General features: G+C 57.1%; 1 long non-coding RNA gene across 4 annotated transcripts in view; it reads left to right on the forward strand.

The window, feature by feature from the left end:
- LOC131486933 (uncharacterized) overlaps positions 1-15,010 on the forward strand; it is a 52,514-nt gene that overhangs the window by 32,219 nt on the left and 5,285 nt on the right. For 3 of the 4 annotated variants that reach the window (XR_009249523.1, XR_009249521.1, XR_009249524.1), the window contains 5 exons: positions 3,776-3,908; positions 6,475-6,750; positions 7,903-8,073; positions 8,546-8,618; positions 11,485-11,636. This is a non-coding gene — a long non-coding RNA (uncharacterized LOC131486933). The remainder of the gene's footprint in view (positions 1-3,775; positions 3,909-6,474; positions 6,751-7,902; positions 8,074-8,545; positions 8,619-11,484; positions 11,637-15,010) is intronic. The other variant, XR_009249522.1, reaches the window with a different exon arrangement.

Here is a 15,010-nt window from a genome sequence, read left to right on the forward strand (position 1 = left end):
GTCTCTGTGTTGGTCCAGCTCCTTCTTCTCCAGGGTCACCAGACTGGAACTGAGACTCCCTGCAGCGGGTTCGTTCACACCTGCAATGTGCCCCTTGCACCCCATGAGAGGGAGGGGCTCCTGGTCTTCATAGGGCAGCAAGGTTTTCAGGCTTCTTACGCTGGGCCCTGGGTGGAGCGGGACTGGAAGGGCTGCAGAGCACCCATCCTTGCTCTGATGCTGGCACCCAGTTTCTGGTGATGGATATGGCTGTGATGTGGGGTGGGCTGGAAGGGTCCTAAGAGGAGCCTGGCGTGCTGACCCCTGTGGAGGAAGGTGCTGTGGAGGCTGGCAGGGGTGCAGATGCGTATAGCCGGGAACGAGACAGGGAGTCCAGAGGGGCAGGGACCTGTCATGTCCATTTGTGCTTTGTGTACTGGAACTCAGCCCTCTGGGGAAGGAGGAGTGTGGGCAGGGGCAAGGCAGTGCCAGAGAGGCTGGGGGGTCCTCTGTCGCCCAGTCCAGGCCAGGACATGCTCGTCGCCCACAGCCACACGGCCCTGCTCTTCCTGGGTCCCAGACCCGACTGTTTCCTGTGTCCTCTCCCTTGGGCCCCTGCCCCACCACCAGGGAAGCACATGTTTGCGTCTCTGACCCTGCCTGTCAGCCTCGCCCCTCCTTTCTCTCTGCTTCTCAGCATCCTTCCCCCCTTCTTTCTTGCTCCTAGTTCTGCCCTTGAACTGCTTTCTCCTGAAATCCCATTCCCCATCCTTTCTTTGGATGCCCTCGCTCAGAGGGCTGGTAAATACAGAAAGAGCAGGCCGGGCTGGAGAGAGGCAGAGGAGCCTCAAAGGCCCTCTCCCCGGCCGTCCCCAGACGGGTGTCACCACCCCAGAGAGGAGGGGCTCCTTTGCGACGTGCTCTTGTGCACACACGTGTGCATATGCTCACGCGCGTGCACACACATGGCTCACACACAGCTCCATGCCTTCATGAGGAGGGGAAGGAGGCCTCTAGGCAGGAAAAGAAAGAAGTCAGAGTGACATTGGTGCTTCATATGTATCAGGGCTCTGAAAAGAGAGTGAGCAAACGAGGGGAAGTGGGCAGGAGGAATGCACGCTGGCCTTGGCTTCTCCGGGCCTTGAGCTTCCCGCTAGGCCCCTCTAGTGAGTGTGGCTGTCTACCTCCAGGCCTGCCGGCTGCCGCCCGGGACTCATCCGGGCATGTGTCCGAGTAGGTCAGCCCTCGAACTCCTGGGGGCTCCGTGCTGATCCTGTGGCCACCAGCCTGAGGTGAAGTGTTGGGACCCCAGGAGACCCTGCGTGGGATCCTGCCCCAAACCCCAGACTCCTTGGCTGAGGACTCAAGACCCTTCACAGCCAGCCCCGCCTTTCTAGTTACCCACCTCCCCATGCCCTGTGTGGCTTCTCATCAACTCCCTGGCGTGGGATACAGCGTTAAAAACCCCAGCAATCGGGCGCCAGCGTGGCTCAGACGGTTAAGCGTCTGACTCTTGGTTTTGGCTCAGGTCATGATCTCACAGTTTCGTGGGTTCAACGCCTGCATTGGGTTCTGTGTGCTGACCTTGCTAAGCCTGCTTGGGATTCTCTCTCTCCCTATCTCTCTACCCCTCCCTTGCTCGTGCTCTCTCTAAATAAAGAATAAATAAACATTAAAAAAAAAAAAAACCACCCAGCAATACACACTAACAACAACAACAACAACAACAACAACACAATAAAAAGAGTTTGGAAGTTGGACCATCAGATTGGTCCCTGGGAGGGCTGCTTGATCTTGCTGTTTCTGGAGGCCTCACCATCTTCTTTGCTTCGGGTAGTCAGCTTTCTGGGTTTTTCCTTTTCCCAGTCTTTTCTCAGCTGTGTCTCTGAAGAGCTCAGATCACCCTGGCCACAGGGATTGGTCCAGAGATGGGGAAGTCAGCCTTAGGACGTTTGTTGGAAATTCTGGAACGGGTTCTCTTTCCCCTGGCATGGCCAGGCTGATAGAAGTATACCCAAAGATGCTTCCTCTGTGCTCGGGGAGACTCTTCTGGAGAATAAAGCCACACAGGAGAGCGGAGTGCAGTGATGGAGAACACATGTACTCAGTAACCTCAGTAGAGTGCCTGGATACAGCCACACCTGAAACACTAAAACCATACCTCCTCCCGCACAGTTCACTTCCAAGAGCCGGTTCCCTTTTTCTCTTGCTTGCTGAAGCCAGTTTGACTTGGGTTTCTGTCTCTCACAAAGTGAGGGGTTGGCCAGTATGGGGAGGGGACTTAACCTCTCTGAACCCGAGTCTCTTCATCTGTCAAATGATCTCCTTAGGAAACCTGAAAGGACTCGCACTGAAGGGTGGTGCCCCGCAGGCCCGCCGGCAAGAGCGGGAGTGGTCTTGCTACAAAAGCTCTTGCCATGGTTATCTCACCTGGTCCTTTGGAGAACTCTGTGAGGTCTTAGCGACTGTAATGATCGTGCTCCACTTGGAGGGGAGGACTCTCGCAGTCGGGGATGTAGCAGGTACCGGATCGCTTTCTTTTCATCCTCCCCACCCCCCCAAAAGAAGTAAATAAAAACTTAAAGAGAAATCCCCCATTGGTGTAGGTGTCAGCCTCTACTGAGTGCAGGGTGGGAGCAGACCCTGGCTAACCGCTGGGGTCCTTGGCAGGTGGTCGTTGGGATAAGGCTGCCTGGGAGGGCGGGCAGCGTTTGCCCTAAGAGCAGGAGGACACTGTGGTTGTGAATCATCCCGAGAGGAGGAGGGTCCCCGGACAGGTGGAAGCAGGAAGCCCTCCCTTGAACAGGGAAGTGCTCCCCAGGCACCAGGGACAACTCGTAAGGATCAGCAGGAGCCTGGGGGTCTGGGAAGGGTTCCTGGACAGCGGGCGTTGAAGATGGCACGCGCCTCGTGGAGAACAGCAAAGGCCATCAGAAACTGAGTGTGTACCACGTACTCAGGCCCGGGCTTGGGGTTTCGATCCCGTCGCGCCGGTACGACTAGGTATTGTCCTCCCATTGCTCGGAGGAAGGACCAAGCGCTGCGGGGATAACAGCTTTCTCAGATCACGCAGTTAGGAGGAACCTGGGTTCAGATTCAAGCCTGGGTCGAAAGTTCGTGACTGTAGCTCAAGTGGAGGCAGAGGGGATCGGGGCGGGGGGGGGAGCTTTGTGGTGGTCCCCACTTTGGCAATGAGCCACACCATGCCGTGTGAGTCCAACTCCTGTGACTCGGGCGGTGAGTCTTCCCCGGCTATCCCTGCACCCTCGGGCCCCTTGTGATTGAGCCGTCGGGACGTACGGGCAGGGTCAGATGGGCCGCAGTGACAGGCAGCAGGCCTGGCCTGCAGCCTGAGTATGGGTCAGCCGGAGACCCCAAGGGGAAGGTGAAGCTTGGGCACAGAGTCTGGCACGGCGTCAGCTGGGCACTGGCGTCCGTGTGGCCCGCTTCTCCCACGGCCATTCCGGCACCTGACAGCCCCGGGCTGGGAAGGGAAGGCCTGGAGTGCCTGGGCTCGACGTGGGGCTGGCAGGACCCGACTCTCCATGTTCTCGTCACAGAACTACACCTGGGCGAAGCTTCCAAAGGAGCCACCCAGGCTAGGCTTCCCTCCCCAGGGCTTTGGATGCCGGCACCCTCCCAGCCTCCTGTGCTCGCAGCGCTGGAGAAAAGCAAACGCGTGCCCCCGAGCCAGCTGCATGAAAGGCGAAGGGTCTGTCCTTCGCTCCCAGATCATGTCAAACTACAGAGTTATAAACGAGATGGAAATACATTTCTAAAGTATCTGCTGCTTTAGCTCTTCTGTTCCAGGTTGAGCTGCCCACCGGTTCCGGAGAAAGGACAAGAAAGCCCAGGGCTGCCCGGAAGCAGAGGCTGAGACTGAGCCTGGGGCCCCACCTTCCCTCCCTGGGGCCCTGCAAAGACTCCAGGTAAGGCAGGAGCAGCTCTTTCTCTTACTCTCTCTCTCTCTTTCCCTCTCTCTCTCCGTCTCTCTCCCTCCCTCTGTCTCCCTCCTTCTCTCTCCACCCACCCCGGTAGCCCAAGGGAGAGGCTCTGGGTCCCAATGGGTGATGTGGCTTTTCTGTCTTCTCGATCAGCAGCTCCGTGCACAACAGATCCATTTGTACTCATAGCAGCTTTCCAGCCCCAGCACTGCCACCAGTGCTAACTCAGGGCTGGTGCGGGGACGGCCACCGACCCGCTTTCCTTCCTGCCTTCCACAACTAGAGCTCAGCGTGAGGCAGGGAGCAGGTGGGAGCCTGGGACCCAGGGGTCAACCGGCCCAAGGCCTCCTGGGCCACACCCGCTATGCAGGGCCCTCTCCCAGGGGCAGGGGGTGGTCCAGCCACGTAGACGAGCACGAGGGTCGGGGATGCCAGGAAACGGACAAAAGGCCGGTGCGAGGGGCACGTGAAAGGCACAGGCGAACCCCGGGTCCTCCGCGTGGCAGGGACCCCAGAAGCCATCCAGCCTGGCGGTTCCTGACCGCTGCAGCACACAGAACATAGCAGGTGACGCTCCCCTGCTCCTCACACAGCCAGCTCCTTCCATGTCACACTCACCCTCTCTCCACCCCACACTGCACAAGTGGGGTGATGCCCCGTGCACACAGAGAGCAGAGCTTCGGCAACCCCCGAGGCCACCCAGCGTGCCGTGGCTCCTGTCCATGCTGGGCTTCCCAACTGGACAGACATCCAATAAATATTGGTTGAATGAAAACCTGCGTGCTTTCCACAATGCAGATGGCCAGGCCTCACCCCAGCGCCACTGAATTGGAATCTCAGGAGCGGGAGCCTGGCATTTTAATAGTCTACAGAGCTTCTGGGCGGTTCCAACGAGGTGCATAGGTGAGAAACCGAGGGTAGAAACGACTTGCCCAGGCCGCTGCGCTCAGTGGTGAGATCAGAAGCCCGGCCTCCGAGGCCGAGTGGTGGGTGATGGGGGTCAGGTGGGCTTGGGCTCCCTGGAGGTAGTGCGCCTGAGCAGGGGTCACAGGTAGTAGGGAAGAGAGGAGGCCCGGTGGAGGGAAGGGGCAGGGGAGTTCTGGAAGGCTGGCGGTGACACTGAGCACATTCATTCCTTTCTGGAGAGAACCTGGAGCCGTGGAGAGAGAGGGAGCGGTTGCCCCGCAGCAAGTCTGAGAAGGCTTCCTTGAAAAGGAGCAAGTTGGGTTTCTGTGGCAGTCCAGCCCAGGAGAGGTCACACAGTAGGGGTGGATTTGGCATGAGAGAAGCAGCAGTCGGCAGACCTAGCCTGGAGTCCGGGTTCTGCCCTCTCCAGCCGCGTCCCCACACCACGCCTCAGTTTCCCCTGTGACCCCCTGATTGAAAAATAGGGGATAATAGCACCAATTCGCTTGTAGTGAGTGTAAAGGGACGGCGAGAACACGGGGGTGAAACCACTTCTCAACGGGGACTGGCCAGACAAACAGAAAGAGCTGGGGTCCGGAGTTTCACAGACAAGGGTCTGAATCCGGTGCTGCCACTTCCTAGCTGTGCCACCGGGAGACAAGTTACTTAAGTGTCGTCATCTGTAAAATGAGGATAATGAACCTCTGCATCACAAGATAAATATGAGTTGTCAGCGAGGGAATGTGTCCCTGGCACATAGCGGCTCAATTAGCGTCTTTGTTCCTTTTGCTGGGGGGAGCGGTGTGGCCTGGCAGAAAAGTGACATTCAGGTCTGGCCCCTCCCCTGCCCAAGCGGCCTGACCTCGCCTCACCTCTGTGAGCCTCAGTTTCTGCACGCGCCGCGGGGGGGGGGGGGGGGGGGGGGGGGAAGTGGAGTGTAATCCGAACCTCACCGGAGGACTTTGCAGAGGAGGAGTTTACTGGAGGGCTTCCCTAAACGAGGGGGGACTGCTGTCAGCCAGAACGACCAGATAAAAGCAGCCATGAATAATCAAGGGCCACAGGGCAAAGGGGCCGGGAGAGGAGGGAGGTGATGGGGATCACAGGTGGCCAGCACCCAGCCCCACCTCGCAGCGCCCAGCGCACCCGGCCTCGCTGCAGCCAGAGAGCGGCTCCGGGCGCGCTCCGGTCTGGCCCGGCCCGAGGCCAGTCTGCCGCCCGCCCTGCCTGGCATTGATGGATGCTGGGGCTGCACCAGTGGGCTGGAGCCAGGATCAATACTCTAATCAACACCACACGGAACCGCCAGCGCTTTTCCCCTCCCCGAACTTGGGGGGGACGTTGGGGGTTGCTGAGAAGGGGGAGAGATTAACTCCAAAGCTGAGAACTCGCTAGATGAATAATTGAATCAGTGGGAGAGGAGGAGGGTCGGGCAGCCCCACCGGAGCCACCCCGGCTGCAGTTGGGGGCCCGGAGGCGGGGGCCTCGTGGACTGCCCTGGCCAGGGGAAGGGATTTGGGACAAAGGTGCAGGCTCGGGTGGGGGATGGCACGGTCATCTGCTGCTTTGCAGCCCGTCCGCTGCGTGCCCCCACCCCTGGGGTACGCCAGCTTATTATCCTCACCCTGCCCCCTTCTCCTTTCAGGCCTCCTGCAGGACCCTGGATCTGAGGCTCCCACACAGACTCCAGAATGGTCTTTCCTTCCACGTCTGAGTTCCCTTCTGCGTGGGGTCCCAGGTCTTCCTCCACCCCATGGGCCAGAACCTTTTATCTGGAAGCCCAGGGCTCTTTTCCCGGCCTTGCCCTGAGGGAGGTGTCTGAGTCCCGGAAGCTCACCTGCCGTAATAGCTTTTGTCCACTTGCTTCGGAGGCACCACGCCTCGCTCTCCTGAGCGGCCAGTGCCGTGATGAGTGTTGAGGGTGAGTTGAGGCCTTTGCTGTCCCCCTCCAGCCCCTGGTGCCCTGCTCCACTGCCTCTGTGGTCATCCTAGGGCCTGTGCACCCCACTGCCCTCCAGGGAGGAGGTCTGGGCATCTCCCACTCGCCCACCCGCCCCCCCACCCCCTACCCGGCGTCGAGAGCCTTGCAGGTGTAACATCTGAGCCCCATGGGAGGCTCACGGGGGAAAGGACTCGGTCCTAGTTTATGGCTCTGCCAGGGTTTAGCTGTGTGACCTTGGAAGAGTCACTTCATCTCACTGAGCCCCTCTTCGCTCAGCTATACAAGGAGGATAATCGTCTCTGCCCTCCCGGCCCTGTGAGGTTTCTGAGGGGAGAAAATGCAATAATGCTTCCTAATGGCCCAGGAAGGCTCAGCCAGGAAGGGGCAGGATGGGGCTCAGGCCGACGCTGCTGACTCCACACCCCGTGATATCAATCCGCCAAAGCCGGCCGTTTCCTGGTGTGGAGACAGTGCAGGAATGCATGCATCGGATGCATGTGGGTGGACCTTGTGAGCAGTTGGGGGGTCAGGGACGGGACCCCACACCTCATCTTTTGTCATCTGTCACCGGTTCCTGCGTACCAATCCCAGGTGTCCACGGAGGTCTGTGCTCAGGGTCAGGGCTCTGGGAAAAGGAAATGTGACCCCAAAGCCTGGCTGAACCAGGGAGGGTCTATGGTCAGCAATACTGTCCCCGGCCGGCCCCCTTTATTCCTCTCCCCAAACCACCTAGAATGTCACAGCCAGGAGAGACCTCCGAGATTTTACAGAGGAGATCCCTGAACTGACTCCAAGGCCACTGCTCTTTGCGGGGAGATTAGTGGTTTGCAAACTGGGTTCCGGGGGGACCCCGGGCCTGTGGAGATTGCCCTGGAGGTGCCACGATGGGGGTGGGTAATGGAGGTTGAGTAAAAAGGGCTTTGCCTCCTCTCCTCTAGCTCCATTTGAGAGCCACTCCCTCCTCTTTGATCTGTATGTCACTTCCTTGAAAAACGTCTGAAAAACAGTGTGAATATTCCACCTGGCGTCAGTCTCCTGTGCCCAGACTGTGCACCCCCCGCCCCCCGCTCTGTCCCTCCCCTGCGGACTGCCCTCATCCGTCCCTGTGTGGTTCTGTGCTTTTTTTTCCAGACCATGATCCTCTTCACCTCTGTGTGCCTCTCTAAAATCAAAGCCAGTCCTCTAACCAACCAACCCGGCCTCTGCCAAACAGACCATAGCAGAGCCCTCCCACGTATCGACGTGTATTTCAGCCCGGGGTCTTCTGAAGATGATGCCTCCGTTCGCTTTAAAGGTCTCGGGGTAAGCCAGCCGAGGAGACGCTTCTAGTCAAGGAGGTCTTTCGGGGCTTCTTCCCCCACAGCGAAACCAAATCCCTGCCCTGCTGCCTGGCCGCCCAAGGTGCTCCTCGGGGCACAAAGCTGAGTCTTGCTGCCGAGACCGGGCAGCCAGCGGGAGCGGCAGAGTCCGTGGTGGGGCGGAGGGAAGGAGCACAGGGTCCGGAGCCTTCTAAGCCTGGCTCTGCCCTGATCTGGGGCAAGCACTGTGCTTCAATTCCCTGCTCAGAACTGGGGGTGACGGCCAGAGCATCACCTCCTAGGGTGGGCATGAGAATGCCAGCACAGAATTCACGGGGAGCCCTAGAACGGTGCCGGGCGCAGGGTGCCCTTTGACCTTGTGTTTGCTGTTATGGGTAAGGGTGGGAGCAGAGGCAGACCCAGCCGCTCTGCAGGTGATTCTTACCTCTGAAGTCCTTCCATGCCCCACACTCCAGCTCACGTCATCCCCACGGTCATCCCAGTGCCACCTCCCTGTTTTGCAGATGTTGAAATGGAGGCTCAGAGCAGGTCTGTAAACCTTCCCCCAGGGCCCCGCATTATGAGGGGGCTGACTCCCAACCCATCCACCTCCCTGCATTGCACTTAAACTGCCGAGGGCTGCCCGAGTCTGCCTGTTCCAACGTCACATTCGCACCCAGGGCCCCCTCCGGTGCGCACCGCACTGGCCGCTTCCTGAAACTGTCCCGTCTTCCCAGGTAGCCACGCCCACCCTGTCCCCTCTCCACCTCTCCCCTCCATCCCCTTCTCCCAAGATTTGGTCTGCTGAGCCACTGCATCCCTCCATCCGTTCTGTTCATCCTCACTTTGGCTCGAGGGCCTGACCTAATTTACGGGTGGCTGGTTAGGGGAGGGTGTGTGTGTGTGTGTGTGTGTGTGTGCACATGTGTGCATTTGCATGCGTACACGCGTGCATATCTGGGGGACTGCAGAACAGAGGGAGCGTCTAGTGGGGGGGTAAAGAGTACCAGACCGGGGGAGCCGAGCTGGGGAACTTCAGCTGGGCTCTGCAGATTACTGGCCAAGTATATGACCGGCAATAGGTACTTAATAAATGCCCACCAAAGGGATGCATGTGTCCCCAGCGCAGACTCTGGAGGGCAGTATCCAGAGCAGGGCTGCAGTGAGGCTTTCTCCTCCCAGGGCAAAGTGTCTGTCATCTGTCCGTGGCTGCCCTCTGTGGCCTGGGTGTGTGGGGAGGGACCTCGAGCTCCCCCGTTCATTGTCCAGTGTGTAGATTCCATCCTGGACGTAGAAGCCCCCTCCCCTTGCCCCTGCCCCCTGCTACGGAAGCCGTGGTGGAAACGAGCAAGTGGGACCTTGGGGACAAGTCCGGCACCGACCGGCGCTTGTCAATGCTAGGGGACCTCGGGCAAGTTGCCTAACCTCTCTGAGCCTCGCTTCCCCTTTGGTGAATGGAGGCTCCTCCTCTCTGCTGTGATGGTCTCTGGGAGTTAAGTGGATGCAAGGAGACTGCAGGGGCGTTCTCACATGAGGACTTCCTCTCGTTTATACAATAGGGATATTTGGCTCTGTGTCCCAGGGCCAGTGTGCAGGTTCCTCAAGATGGCTCATGTAGAGCTCTTTGCACACTGCACGGCATGTAGCAGGGGGTCGACAAAAGCAGCTACTTCTAGGAAGTAAGCGGCCAGCTCTCCCCCCAGGCGGGTCAACCCCCAGCTTACTTCTTCCCCTGGCAATGCAATGCAGACGCCAGCAGCCAAGCCCAGGAACTCTCTGGGTGTTCCATCTTCCAGGGTTTTTTTGTTTTTGTTTTTGTCCCAGGCAAACCAACCACTGATGAACCTCCTGCCTCTGGGACAAAGTGGTCCCCAGCATGACTGTCTGGGGGTCCTGGTGGGGCCGTGTTCCTGGGCCGGAAGAGGGACTGTATGACCTTTGGCTCTAGGGGTTTAAACTCAGCCCTGGTCTCCACCTGCCCTCTGGCGTGGGCAAGAGGAGGCAGGATTCTGGGCTCAAGAGGCCTGGTGGGAAACACATAGCTCGCTTGGCTGCTGGTTGGGAAGGGAGGAAAGCTCAGGGAGCAGGGGCTTGGCCTGGGGGAGCCCCATCTTATTCTCACCCTGGCGGCAAGAGCTGGAGCCCAGGCTGGAGGGCAGGCTGTGGGCCAGGACACCCGAGCTCCGTCCCTGACCTTTCCGGTAATCCGTGGGCACGGTGTGAGGTCAGTCTGGGCATGGGCTTCCCCACTTGTGGACTGGGGTGCCCCACAGCACTCTTTCCAGCATCATCAAGGGGCTGATAAGATACCGGAGACGGCAGACCCCTCTGTGAACGGCAGGTGCCACCTTGCGTGTCCTCTGGGCAGGCTTCTAGCCCTCTCCCTGCCACCCTCCCTCCTCCATCCTGTCCGGACAGCAGCCGGTGGCCCACGGGCAGAGCCTCTCCCCAAGCTCTCCGTGGCCTGGCCGTGGCCTCACTAGAGAGCACATTTCTGCTCCATTAGCCGGCCATGAAATGTGTTCAGAGTTTCCTGACGGGCACAGAAGCTGCCACCACATAAAACAGGCAGAAAATGAAACGCTCATCTTCCTCCCGGACCTGGTATTGGCGGGTCAGTTCTGTATGATCGGCCCTCAGACCGTGGGCTGGAAAGACGCAAGATCCCAGCTCTGCTCACCACCCTGAAGAAACAACCTGCTTGTGGCAAAAAAAAAAAAAAAAAAAAAAAAAAAGGAAAGTTGAAATACAATCACAGTTTCGTGCAAGTTGGATATTAATAGCTTCAGGGGCAGGGCTCAGAAAGCGAGAGGGGAGGGCAAGGAGAAGGGGAGAGGGAGCTGTGAACACCATCAACATCCGATTTCCTTGGAGGATCAGGAACCTGCAAGGCTCTGGTCTGGGGTGGGGGAGGATGGGGTGCTGCTGCCTGGGCACCGTGGGGGCCCGCAGCCTCTGGCCCGCCGCCTCACCGGCCCGGACGCCTGTCTCCAGCTCCAGCTGTCCCCTTTTCCATGCCTCGGTGCGCAGTGCTCTCTGGCCGGTCCGTACATGCCCGGGGCTGTGGGCTCTCACATCTGTCGGAGACGGGGCCGGGGCCACACCTGTGGGGATGCTGCTGCGACTTGCCCATCCCCGGCTGCGTGAGCGTGGGCTGCTGACGGCTCATAGCTGCCCCTTCTGCAGACATCTGCCCTCTGGGCAGTGGGTTACCTCTAGCGGCTCCTCAGGGCACCCACCAGCCAGCCAATGACGGGCTGACGCAGGGAACAGTGGGCTGAGCGCCTTGCCAGGAGTGGAGGTAATATTCTTGGCTGATTTGTGTTCCAGGGTGACCCATGCAGTGACTTGCCCTGAGACCCTCATGCCCTTCCCTCTGTTGCTTCTCTTACTTTTTTACGTGTTTGGGCTGAAGGGGACTCCCTCAAGAAATCATGAATCCCGAACCCCTGCCTCAGGCTCTGCTGTTGAGAAACCCACGCTTAAGAGCAGCTGGGTGGCCTGGAGCAGGACATTGGACAATCCGAGCCTCAGCGCCCTCAACCAATCCCTCGGGAGGTGTTGCAGGTAGGTAGGTAACTTTCAAATTCGGTGACATACAACACACACTTATCATCACCCCACAGTTCTTGGGGGCAGAAGGCCGACTGGGGTCTCACGGGGCTAAAATCAAGGTGTCGGTGGGACTGCATTCCCCTCTGGAGGCTCAGGAGAGGGGCTGTTCTGCTTCTGGAGGCCTCTCCATTTCCTTGACTTCGTGGCTCCTACTCCCCATCTTCAAAGCCACAAGTGGCCAGTGAAGTCTCCCTTGTGCTCTGTCACTCTGAGTCCAACTCTCCTGGCCCCCTCTTTTACCTACAGGGACCCTTGTGATCGTGTTGGGCCCACCCAGATAATCCAGGATAATCTCTCCATCTCAAGATCCTTAGCCTAATCATCTCTGCAGAGTCTCTTTTGCCATGGAAGGGAGTATATTCACGGGGAAAAGGAGGGAGACACTTGGGGGGCATTATTCTATGTACTGTATACCCGGTGGATCTCAATCAATATCTCCTCATTTCCTCTCCGTAGGCATGTTATCGCACCCCTATGAGACTATTCCTACATCCTTAATTTAAAGATCATGGTGGGGGTTAACAGGGATCAACGGTGTGTGTGTCGGGGGTGGATTGCAGACAGGCATAGAGAAGTAGAGGCTCGTCCTATGGACTTATTTTTTTTTTAATTTTTAAAAGTTTATTCATTTATTTTGCAAACAGGGAAAGGGCAGAGAGAGGGGGAGGGAGAGAATCCCAATCAATTTCTTCGCTGTCAGTGCAGAGCCCACGTCGGGGCTTGAACTCACCAACTGCAAGATCATGACCTGAGCCGAAATCAAGAGTTGGACATTTGACCAGCTGAGCCACTTGACCAGCTGAGTCCAGGTGCCCCAGTCCCACAGACTTAGTGATCTCCCGTTACGGTCCCTACTCCAGATTCCGTGCCCTGTGTGTTCTCCTCTGAAGGAAGCCCTTCTCCTTGCCCTCCTGTGTGCTAAGTTTTCTGGGGATACCTCTATAGGAGAAGAACCCCGAGTTGCCCTTGAGAATGGGATAGAGAGGGGAGGGCTTCTGAGCCTGTTGTGGAGAGGGGAGAGAGGAGGGAGTGCTAAGTCCATTTCTTACCCACCGTTTGCCCGGAGCGTGACTTCTTGGTGTTGGATATTCAAGAAGGGACGGGCATCAAGATAGAGAGTGAGGAACAGCTACAAATGGACGGGGTTCTGTGAGATATGCAGGCACTTGGGATTCAGTTGACGGTCATCACAGGACCAGGATCAGAAACCGGGCCTGTCGCAGCCAGACTGCTGGTAACTTCCCTTATTTATGCTCTTTAACTTCCGGTGAAGTTCCTTATGAAAAGGCCACCTGGGTCAGTTGTGTTGAGGAGAAGAAAAGGAAGGGGTTGTGCTTGAGGAATGCTTGGGGGGTGGGAGAAGGCCCCAAGTTGGTGGGGCAGCAGAGGTGGATGTGGGGACCTCCAAGAGGAGGCAAAGGCATTCAGGGGCATCACCTCCTCCAGGAAGCCCTGCCCGGGCTGGGTTGAGAACCCTCGCCTTGTCTTGCTGCTCCATTGTAATGATCTGGTTAGGGGTCCATACACCATGCTGGACTAAGCTCCTAGGGGATGGGGGCCCTGCCCTGTTCTTCCTGAATCCCAGAATCCCACTGTCAATCACTGCTCACTGAGGCAAGGGACCAAGGCAGGAGCAAGTGACTGCCCACCCCCATCACACCTGCCCCGTCGGCAAGTCTGTCCTGGCAAAGAAGCCCGGTCAAGACGGGGGCCGAGTTTCCCTAACGCTCTGCAGACCAAGTCCAGCCTTTCTTTTTTTTCTTTTTAAATTTTTTTTAATGTTTATTTATTTTTGAGACAGAGAGAAACAGAGCACGAACAGGGGAGGGTCAGAGAGAGGGAGACACAGAATCTGAAACAGGCTCCGGGCTCCGAGCTGTCAGCACAGAGCCCGACACGGGGCTCGAACTCACGGACCATGAGATCACGACCTGAGCCGAAGTCGGACGCTTAACCGACTGAGCCGCCCAGGCGCCCCAAGTCCAGCCTTTCTCTGGCCAATTATATACTAAGAACAGAAGCTGCTTGAAATGTTTTCACTCGGCTTGACAACCATGGTGTGAGTTCTGGCCACGAAGACAGATTTGAGATCAGTTCCCTAGTCTGTTAGAATTCTCTGACAGACCTTGGGCAAGTCACTTTCCTCTCGTGGACTTCCTTCTCTCTCCCACCCCCCTCAGTTTCTCCAGGGGTAACTGACAAGTAAAATTGGAAGATATTTAAAGTGTACATCATGGTGATTTGATATATGTATACATCGGGCCAGGATCCCCCCATCTAGTTAATTTTTGCAAAATGCATCTCTTGTTTGTTTGAAATGTGAGAACATTTCAGTTCTACTCGCTTAGCAAATTTCAGTGATGCGATACACAGTGCTCTCACAGTGGTCACCATGCCATACGTTAGATCTTCACGTCTCAGTCACCTTATAGCTGAAAGTTTGCATCCTTTTACCAACGTCTCCCTATTTCTCCCCAGCCCCAACTTCTACTGTTTGTTTCTATATTTGACCTTTTTAATTTTTTTAATGTTTTATTTATTTTTGAGAGAGAGAGAGAGAGAGAGCAGGGGGAAGGGCAGAGAGAGAGAGTGAGAGAGAGAAAACGAGGATCCAAAGCAGGCTCTGCTCTGACAGCAGAGAACTCGATGCGGGAGTCAAACTCATGAACCTCAAGATCATGACCTGAGCCGAAGTTGGTGCTTACCTGACAGCCACCCAGGCACCCCTCTATGTTTGACCTTTTTTTTATTAAAAAATTTTTAAAACGTTTATTTACTTTTGAGAGACAGAGCACAAGGGGGGAAGGGGCAGAGAGAGAGAGAGGGAGACACAGAATCTGACGCGGGCTCCAGGCTCTGAGCTGTCAGCACAGAGCCCGGCGCGGGGCTCGAACTCACGGACCGTGAGATCATGACCTGAGCGGAAGTCGGATGCTTAACCGACTGAGCCACTCAGGTGCCCCTGCTTATTAATTATTTTGATCTCGAGGCACTTGAGAAACAGCAGATGCAGGAAGGGTTCTCTGACCTCCCCTTTCTACCTAAAAGCAGGTCCCAACGTTTCCCGGGAGAAAGATGCCCTCCTTGTACCAGGAAGAAGAGAACATTCTCATCACCAGAAACTGAGAGTCAACACCGAGAGGGTTCTGTGCAGACAGACTCCCCAAAGTAACTCTGATCTCCCATCACTAATCACTGTGCCACAGTTACTGGTCCTGGTCTAAGCACGTCCGTCTTGTCACGTCCCCACAATTTATCATTCTTTATTTAAAAAGGATATGAACTTGGGGCTCCTGGGTGGCTCCGTCGGTTAAGGGCCCGACTTT

Source organism: Neofelis nebulosa, chromosome 10 (genome assembly GCF_028018385.1).
Source record: "Neofelis nebulosa isolate mNeoNeb1 chromosome 10, mNeoNeb1.pri, whole genome shotgun sequence".
Taxonomy (NCBI): Eukaryota; Metazoa; Chordata; class Mammalia; order Carnivora; family Felidae; genus Neofelis; species Neofelis nebulosa.